Source organism: Aulonocara stuartgranti (assembly GCF_965226115.1).
Source record: "Aulonocara stuartgranti genome assembly, chromosome: 14".
NCBI lineage: Eukaryota > Metazoa > Chordata > Actinopteri > Cichliformes > Cichlidae > Aulonocara > Aulonocara stuartgranti.
Window position 1 is genome coordinate 21483099 of NC_138950.1, and position 10687 is coordinate 21493785.

A 10687-nucleotide genomic window follows, 5' to 3' on the forward strand; every position below is an offset into this window, starting at 1 on the left:
CCTTCAGCTCTTTTGGACAGCAACCTCAGTAAATAGTTTAATGGTGAGTTTGTGGTCCTGGTCACTGGTCGTACTGAAGTGAACTTGATATACATTTTGTAAATCATACTTTCCCATGAAAGTTCAAGAGGACAATAAAGACTGGTATGGCTTAGGATTTAAATGACAAGTCGCTGCTGTACTGCTTGTAATGCATTGCCCTCATTACATCATTGCATCATTACATCCGGTTGTGTGCTCGTGCAGGGGGCCTGTATTTATGCCTGAAGGGTCTTCGAGTTTTAATCTGCCAATGAAAACTGTGACCAAGTTCACCTCATTGTTTTCCTCTGCCCTTCTAACACCAAATATAGACATTGTTGCCAGTACATCTGCTTGGAAAACTTGTTTTTTTTTCACAGACACAGTGTCTTCTCATTTAAATCAGTTCAGATCCACTTAAAACAATCCTTGTCATGAATCTACTAGTATTAAATGAAAACTTCATTGTTTAAAAGTCAAATGACACATGAATGATAACATAATGTAAACAGTAATACTGTAATCTACATCTTGCATAGCTCTCTGTTAGGAATAGGTTAGGCAGCCCTGATCTCTAAGTGCAAACAGTCATCATGACACTGTCGACTGTCTAGCTCTTTAAATCTGTGTTTATCAGTCATTAATCCGTTCTCCTCTCCTTTCCCTGCCCATCCCCCCTTGTAAACTAAATGTACCGCCAAAAATCTAGTGATCATTGTTTTTGGCAGGAAAAACAGTAATATGAGAATTTCCTGTCTTGTGGTGACTTTCTGTTTTCTTTCCAGGAAACTAAATGCTTTGAATTTTCTTATAGATTTGTTCCTTGCGATCCTTGTGTCTTATGAAGCCTACAAACTGTTATGTTTTTCATTTTATCGGCAAGAGATGTCCTCCCTTAGGTATCCTCGCCTCAAAATAAAACAACGGCAAAAACAGCATCTTTTGTTTATAGAAGTTTTTCTTGAGATTCAAGGTAATTCTGTGGTCAAAAGGTCAAACTGAGTATTAGATAGAAGAAACTAGAAAGTCAAAATAGAGACTAAATGTTAAATAATATGGAAGGCTTTTGTTTGTAGAAAGGTTTTGTCTTTGTGTGTATATGAATTAACTCATTGGTGTGTATTTGAGGATCTCTCGACACCTCAAAGACAGTCATCCCTGGCAGGACTACAGATGGACTGTGTTTGAGGGCTTTAATTGCTTACGTGCACAAACTCACACACACATACATGCATACAAACACAAACTGAGTGTAACACATTTATACAATGTTTTAACATGGAGGCTAATTTTAAAAAAAAAAAGAAGAAGAACAATACCTCTTGTGATTCATTAGAAATATAAAAAGCAAGACCTCTGCAACAACTTCTGTCTCTTAAGTACTCTATGCCATCGTTCAGTCAGAGAACAAATAATTCATCCCTTCAGTTCTCTATATGACTTATCGGAGGAAGAGAAGCCTGTCAAGGCTACATTAAAGTAATACCCTTAGACAGGTTAAAGAGATGCAACAGTCCATTAAAATAAAATGAAAATTTTATGATCAGCATTTCTAAGGCCACATTATTCCAACTTCTTCGCATGCATTCGGTGCAATTTTATTTAATGTTAGTTTAAGAGTAAGTGAACTTATAAAAAATACATGAGTACTATTACAAAGTTTTGAAGATTTTTTTCATATTAGATTTAGATAATGCATGCTACTTTAGGAGAATGATGAATTCTAATGCCTGTATAATAGAGCTTCAGTTTTGACTATAAGGAAAGAAAATTTTTAGGTGTTTGACAACAGTCCATCCGGTGTCCTTCATACTGAAATTGTAATTCTGGAGACCCAAAAGATTGTAAAATGGTGAGAAGTTCAAAGGTTTTCGCAGGTCTCAGTTCCACAAGTCTTGAGACCAGTAGGTAACCGTTGCTAGGGAAAGATGTGTATTCCCTGACCAGTTGGTGATGGTTGCTGGGTGTCGCTAGGTAAAATCAGTCACAAAAGGATTGCTGCTACAAAAACCTTGTTGTAAATGCTTTGGTTGCTAGCAAATTGCTGTGGTTGCCCAACGTTTGCATAGAAGATGCCAACCTGTGAGCAAACACTAACCAACTGCGACCCCGGCAGTAGTGAACGTTTAAAAAGTCCAAACTGCAAACAGAAAATGTTTGCCATCAAAGTAGAAGTTGTGTCTGTCATGGTCCTGGGCCGTGTTGGCCCAGTATTCTTAGTTCTCTTGTATTTTGGTATTCAGTTCCCTGTTTAGGTTCTGTTTCCTGAGTTGCCCGGTTATGTTGTTCCCTGTGTGCTTTCCCTTTGTGACTCTCACCCCCTGTGTGCCCCTCTATGTATTCATGAGCCCTTGTCCCCTTTCGTGTTTTATTCCATGTTTTCCCCAGCCTGTTATGTCTGTGTTCTCCCCGTGCTCTCTCCTCCTGTCTGAACCTCTGTGTACTTCCTGTTTGACTCTGCCCGTCTCCCGTCAGTGTTATGTTCACCCCGCCCTGTCTCGTTATGGTTATCTGTGTCAGCTGTGTTCCCCGTGTGTTCCCACTTTCCTCGTTAACCCTCTGTGTATTTCTGTCTGCGTCTCCCTCTGTTCGGCGTCGCGTTCTCCCTCATTGCTGTGTGGATTCCCTGTGTCTCCCTACGAGTGTTGTCTTACTGCTAAAACCCCCCAAAATGGACAACCTTTACTTTGAAAGAAAGCAATGTCTGTTTCCTGTCTGATTTTAGTTTTCACACTTTCTCTACTGCTCAGCGAGCAGCTACCAAGTGTTTGCAGACAAGACATCATCTTTCTTGCAAATTACAGGCAACTGCAGGAATCTACTCGCTATCAAACCATTCGCAATGATATGATTTTTGTGTAGCACTGTATACCTCTTAGGTCATAATTCATTACCTTGTAAACTTGTAGTTTTTCCCCATGCTTTAGTTTGTTTTCACAAAGAAAAAATCCAAGTGAGCTAAGGTGAACCAAAATGCGTCACTACAAACCACATGAGAATGCCTGGATCAGATGATGTGTCCTTCATAGGAGAATCAAAAGTAAATACAGGAAGAAGGTGCTGTGTGAGAAAACAGAGAATTTACATTGATTTCAAGGCTAGTTGGCAGCCCCTAAATACCTTTACACAGCTATAGCACCTTCCCACACTGAAAATGAAAAGCATATGTTGCTATGGGACGTTTTTTAGCTCAAACTTGTGTCTTACACCAGGTAGTTGGTGCGGATCACGTTCACACCATAAACTAACTGCTCTGGAGTTCATTTGAAACCGTACCGACACAACCTAGGGGCGATCGTGGCTCAAGAGTTGGGCGTTCGCCTTGTAATCGGAAGGTTGCCGGTTCGAGCCCCGGCTTGTCTCGGTCGTTGTGTCCTTGGGCAAGACACTTCACCCGTTGCCTACTGGTGGTGGTTAGAGGGCCCGGTGGCGCCAGTGTCCGGCAGCCTCGCCTCTGTCAGTGCGCCCCAGGGTGGCTGTGGCTACAATGTAGCTTGCCATCACCAAGGAAAAAGGAAAAAGGAAAAGTAAGAGCTGTCACTGAGCAGAAACAGGAGCTGGAAGCATGTAAATATAATAATAACCACTGCAGCCAAAAAGAGTGCCTGACGAGCCCAGTTGTAAGTAAGCTGCTAAGACTCGACTGTACACCGTGTTCGCGTTTGCCTCTCAAACAATAAGTTCCGTTGGAGCAGCCTTTCAACGCCTCTCTCTGTCTCTCGCTAGCAAAGTTGACCCAGATAACAAAGTAAAGCTAGTTTTCGGTTACGAGCCCGACACGAACCCGACATATTGAATCCCATACCATGAAGCCCCCAGCACACGGTTTTTGTGCTGATGTTAATGCCAGAGTAGGTTTGGAGTTCTGCAGTTATTGAATCAGCAGAGCGTTGGCAACTTACTATATACCTCAGTACTCAACGACCACTCTCTGTAACTTTATTTGGTCTGACACTGAGTTGTAGCTGAGTTGCTGTGGTTCTGAAACACTTCCTCTTTGCCATAATTCCACTTAAGGTTGATCGTGGATTATTAATGATGGAAGAAACTTCAAGAGCTGACCTATAGCTTCAGTGCCATCCTGTTACCATACTCGAGTTCAGTCTTTAGAATAACCCATTCTTTTACAAAGGTTTCAGTGAAATAAAGTGGGTCTAACAGACTCCATGAGCTAGGCTCTTAATTTCATACACCTGTGGCATTGGGACTGAAAACGCCTGGCTTGAAAGATTAAGAGGTGTGACCCAACAAACTGAGGACTGAGGACAAAATTAGCTGGGTCCCAGGTGGGTTTACCAAGTGGGCCCCAAATATTAGCACTGCTTCTCCCCATTTGGGCCCCACATGTGTGTGTTGGCTGGGTATTTTTGTGTTTTGGGGCATATTTTGAAAAAGGATCTGTAAGTTACATCAAAATTTACCAGTTCAACTTTACACATTTCAAAGTGGTCTTCAAATTTAAATCTTAGTAGCATGACTACTGGACTACTAGGTTTAATTAAAAATAAAACACACACACCACTACATCTACTGCCATTTTTGGTTTTTCTGTTCTCATACTGATTTCCTACTAGGAGGTCAGTCTAACAAGAGTTCTCTTTGTCTCTCCTCCATCCCCCTATTGTTTTGTACATTTGATTGTTTTTCTTTATGCTACCTGTTCTGACCTGTCTACCTGATGTGATGTTTGTGTATTGTATGTATGGTCAGAAGAGGTCCAATTTTGCTGCAGGCAATTGCAAGTGACAAATAAATGGCTTCATCATTTGAGTCAGATGTTTTAATAGTCTTTTCCAGACAGCAAAATTGTAGTCAGTATTGTAATAGAAAGGAAATGGATTTTCAAGTTGTTGGTCCTCGTCACAGCTGCGAATAGAAGTGTTTACATGTCAGCAAAGATAACCTTTGTTGAACATCTGTAATCAGACAGTTGTTATTCTTCACCATTCTTTTGTCCATTCATCCTCTAAGCATCCCACACCATCACATTGTGCATAATATGTGTTCTCTGCAACAGTAATAGTACTGTAATAATCATTCATGATGCAAAAGTGTTCATTTTTTTCATGTTGAAGTCGGTCATCAAGACATGAATGTATTTCCATGAAATGGTACGTGATCCAGGAAAGTAAAGGGAATCAAAGCTACTCTGTAGTTTCCCAGTTTTTCAATTTTTTAAATGAAAACAGCACTTTTGTTTTCTGTCCAAACTCTTTCATTAAGCGCTTCTCCAGTATACAGAGAACATGCAGGAGCCAACGATATTCAGCCAAAGGTTAAAAGTTGAAGTTTAAAGGGAAATTGACCCCTATAGTTTTTTTATTGTTTATTTGTTAAAAGGTTTATGTGATTTAGGTTTTCCTCACATCGCGGTGAGACCAGCTTTGTCGCAAAATTAGTAAAATCTGAGTTACGACGAAATCGAGACGAAAAAAATGTTACGAGTCAGGGGTCTGGTCAGGACTCTGTGTGTGTGTGTGTGTGTGTGTGTGTGTGTGTGTGTGTGTGTGTGTGTGTGTGTGTACAAAAGAGGGGTTTCACAATGTGGATTTCACGGTCTGGTGCCTCGCATGCATGAAAGGAGGGATGTGAGAGATGACAGAGAAAGGGATGAAAGGGGAAGAACAGAGGGTACAGCGTGACACAAAGGAGGAATAGACCACGGTGTATATTATGCAACACCAATTGAGCTTTTTAAATTCTCATCATAGTAGTTAATAACACTTTAGGCTCCTCTCAAAAGGAGATAAGAGAAATATGTAAACTATACTAATCGAGCTAGGCAAGAATAAGGCTTACAGTAAGAAAAAGGTTGCCAGTTAACCTGACTTAACCCTGCTGACAGGGCAAAACCCTCGAGCTGATATATTCAGGGTCAGACTCTGCAAGGAGCTGAGATGAACCCCAGCTGCTCGGTTCCTCTTGCGCTTCAGTTTTATGGATCATTTAGCTTGTTATGCTGCCATCTTGGGTTCATGTCTAGTGTGGAGGATGTATTTAATTTTACTTGCTGCAAATGAGCAATGCAAGGGAGCCTATTTATGCTACCTCTTTTTCTATAGCAATCTACAGTATAGGGATCGCTCAGCACAATAACAGCAAGAGAAAACGTGTGACATCAGAATATTTGACATTTACATTAAACACGTGTAGTTAAAGGATTTTCATGTAGTTAAGAGATTGGAGTTACTAAGCACTGGGAATTAGAAAGTAGGATGAAGATGTTGACAAAGACAGCCAAAGAGCCTTCCTATCTGGTGGGTTTCCGTTATATATAAGTTTATATGTCTTTGTGGAATCAGATGAGTCAGGCTAAGCTTGTTATCACTGGGTAAGAACATACTGATATCTTTTGGGCTAATACTGTAGGTCCAAGCTTTAAAATGAAAAGAAGAAAATTAGAATAGCATGAATGTGCCAGCCGGCCTTTATGTGCTATATAATTGGGTACTTTCCTTTACAAACATAACGTTTATTTTTTTACCCCACTAGATTTTTTTCTTGCCATAATCTCACTTTAAAGTTTTAATTATTACTAATTTATTCTCATTCCCACCCGACATGACATGGTTGATAATGACTACCACTCTTTCAAAAATCATCCTCCTCACACTACCTCTTCCCATTTTTCCTTTGTCTCCTCTAATCCATCATCGCACTTATCCTCTCATTTCCTCTCTCACTCCTATCCAGTGTCTCTTTCCTTGTCAGGTGTCTGAAGTCAGTTTATTAATGCCAAGAAATGAGCACGATGCATTTCCACCTTCATTATCTTCCCTTTCCCATCCACATATTCCTCTTTTACTTTTTGTGTCACTCATCGCCTTTTTGCCTCTGATGACTATCATGACAAAGTCTTTCTCATTTCTGTTCTTTTTGTTCTCTCTGGACTCTGGCAGCTCTCTCTGCAAATAATAAAGTTAGCCACAGAGAGCTGATCTGCTGTGACCGATCTAAAGCCTGTGGGGAAACACTTCCCTCTAGGATAATCAAGCAAGGAAGTGAAAAAGTTATTATTTTAAATGAGTAGGAAGCTCAAGAGGCACATTACAGCTCATTAGTCTGCTGAGGACTGACAGGACAATGACGCAATTCACTCTAGACTAAATCTTTAACAGAGAGATGCTGAGATGCACATGCAAACACATGCATATGTAGAAACACATGCAATTAAAGACAAAAAACTGATGGGTTAAAACTACATAGTGCACAACAGCATGTTGATAACTAAGTACTCAGATAACACACACCAATTAGTTAAACTGCAGGAATGTCTTAAAGACATAAAGACCTGGATGGCCGCTAACTTTCTGCTTCTTAATTCAGATTAAATTGAGGTTATTGTACTCGGCCCTGAAAAGCTTAGAAATATTGTATCTAACCAGATTCTTACTCTGGATGGCATTACCTCGGCCTCCAGTAACGCTGTGAGGAACCTTGGAGTCATTTTTGACCAGGACATGTCCTTCAACGCACATATTAAACAAATATGTAAGACTGCTGATTTGCGCAGCATCTCTAAAATTAGAAATATCTCAGAGTGACGCTGAAAAACTAGTTCATGCGTTTATTACTTCCAGGCTGGACTACTGTAATTCATTATTATCAGGATGTCCAAAAAACTCGCTGAAAAGCCTTCAGCTAATCCAAAATGCTGCAGCAAGAGTCCTGACAGGGACCTGAAAGAGAGAGCAGATTTCTCCTGTATTGGCTTCCCTTCATTGGCTCCAGATCCAGAATTGAATTCAAAATCCTGCTCCTCACATACAAGGTCTTAAATAACAGGCCTCATCTTACCCTAATAAACTTATAATACCATACCACCCCATTAGAGCACTTCGCTCTCGCTCTGCAGGCCTACTTGTTGTTCCTAGAGTATTTAAAAGTAGAATGGGAGGGAGAGCCTTCAGTTTTCAGGCCCCTCTTCTGTGGAACCAGCTTCCAGTTTGGATTCGGGAGACAGACACTATCTCTACTTTTAAGATTAGGCTTAAAACGTTCCTTTTTGCTAAAGCATATAGTTAGGGCTGGACCAGGTGACCCTGAATCCTCCCTTAGTTATGCTGCAATAGACGTAGGCTGCCGGGGGATTCCCATGATGCATTGAGTTTTTCCTTTCCAGTCACTTCTCTGCATTGAATCATACCTGTTATTAACCTCTGTCTCTCTTCCACAGCATGTCTTTATCCCATTTTCCTTCTCTCACCCTAAGCAGCAGCAGATTGCCGCCCCTCCCTGAGCTTGGTTCTGCCGGAGGTTTCTTCCTGTTAAAAGGGAGTTTTTCCTTCCCACTGTCGCCAAAGCGCTTGCTCACAGGGGGTCATATGATTGTTGGATTTTTCTCTATATCTCTTATTATAGGATTTACTGTACAATATAAAGCTCCTTGAGGTAACTGTTGTTGTGATTTGGCGCTATATAAATAAAATTGAATTGAAGTATAACTGAAGGATGGACGCAGTCGGCAGAAATATTTACTACCATTTTAATGATGCTCAGTTATCCTTCACACTATTACACCAATAGCAGCTGAACTGTTGGTACAAAGCAGGATGGAGCCGTGCTTCCATGGTCCATGGTTTCCCTAAAAACGTATTAGACCAGGAAATGTTTTTCCAATCTTCTGTTGTCCAATTCTGGTAAACTGTGCATATTGTAGCCTTGGTTTCCTGTTTTTAGCTGAAATTATGTCATTATTAAGGTTAAGAGAAATTGTGGGTTGCAATTATATTTTGGGTAAAACAGCCCTTAATTGCTTTTTATATAATTGTGTAATGCATTAACAGTGTGTGAATGTATGCGTGAATGGGTGGATGACTGGATATGTAAAGCGCTTTGGGGTCCTTAGGGACTAGTAAAGCGCTATATAAATACAGTCCATTTACTTGTATGTAAATGGACTCACTTTAAGTGACATTTTATCACCAGACTCTGGAGTTTCCCTCAGATCCTGGAAACAGGCGAACCTCAGATTTTTCTTTTTAACTGAACTTGCAAGTCTCAACTTTCTTTCCATTACTTCTGACCTCTTGTGATCTTTCCTCATCTCTCTGATTTCTTATCTCTTTGTCCTCTCTCTGCTCTTGTGTCATTCTTTCTTTGCTGTTGCCTTTATCAAAGCTAATTCCTCCTCTAACAATCTCAGTGATTGGAAGGAAGCTGAAAGCAAATGGCACTACACTTTTTAAATGATGTATCCACCATCATCATAATGGGGCAAATGTAACCCTGACCGAAAGATATGCCTCCGCATGACCTCTCCTGGTTGTTAAATTTGAACAAATCACTGCTCAATCCCATTGAGCCCCATTTCTTTCTACAAAGAGTTTCTTTCCTCTGGGCTTTTAAAGGGTGCCACAGCTTCTTGAAAGAAAACACACTGGGACAACTAGATTTTGCTGGAGCACTGACTAATGAAAAAAGCACTTTAGTCATGGCATAGTTGTTCTTGCAGCTCAAAACTGACATAATTGATTGTTCATTACAGCTCTGCTGTAAGTATAAGCATGCTTTGGATTTTTCAGTGTGGACAAACAGTAAATACGGCGCTGTAGTGAGAGAGATTGAAAGATATATTTATAAAGCTAAAAATATACACATTAGTAGCTCATAAAGTTGGCACGCCATTTGTCCCAGACTTATTTTGAACATGTTAATATTCCGACCCTAAAACAAATGTTTATACATTGTAAACACATAATGTTAATATGCACAATATATCATCTAATTTCCAAGAAGTAGAGTGAAGAATTTTGTTTTTATTAACTGATCTCTTTAAGTTCTAAAATGTCCCTAAATTCCTACTGATTCAGTAGGAGTCTGGCTCTCTTAAGCAATAGGCTGTTTCCCAAACTGCCACTAGCTCCCTGCTACGGGTCATTTCAGTTCATTTTAGTCACTAAACTGGCCTTGACTCGCTGGTGCCTTTTGGAGCATTTTTAGTGATGTAAGACATTTGTGCTCCAGTTTTAGTCACTGAATGAATTCATTTGTATCAATCTGGAACTATTTTAGCAGGTATTAGTAGATATTAGACTGGTGACCTCTCCAGGGTGTGTCCCGCCTCTTAACCTATCACAGCTGGAATAGGCTCCAGCACCATGGGGGGAAATGTATGTATGAATGAATGGAGTTTCTCCCATTAAGGCGCATCCATAAAGATAAAAATAACACTCTTTACACTCTTGACTCCAGAAAGCCAAGAGAAAACCTAAATGTAAAGAGGGAAACCTGAGGCATCAAAATGTGAATCCACAGAGGAATGGGTCATATCACAGTAAGCATATTACTGTGCAGGTTTCCAGCAGTATGTTTGCTGATTATAAAAATAAAAACTCATCGGTGCACTGGTTGCTCAAACCTCTGACCATTAACTCATCAGTGTGAAGCTTCAAACAGTTGACATCCTTCTGGCTTCTGGTCCCCGTAAGAGATCAGGCTCTTGATCTTATCTAATCCTTTGTGGTTGTGACGCTGACCTCTGCTGAACCTGCAGAGTAACCAGCTCAAAATCAGTTTACGTAATAACTGACCCGTGCAAGCATATTACTACAATTTTAGGACCATAGCTTTTATTCTGTCCAGAGTCCAAAATAAATAACTCATAAATAATAAATTTCCTATTTTGCTCAGGTAGCAGTGCCTAGTAGAAAATGCTAATACACTG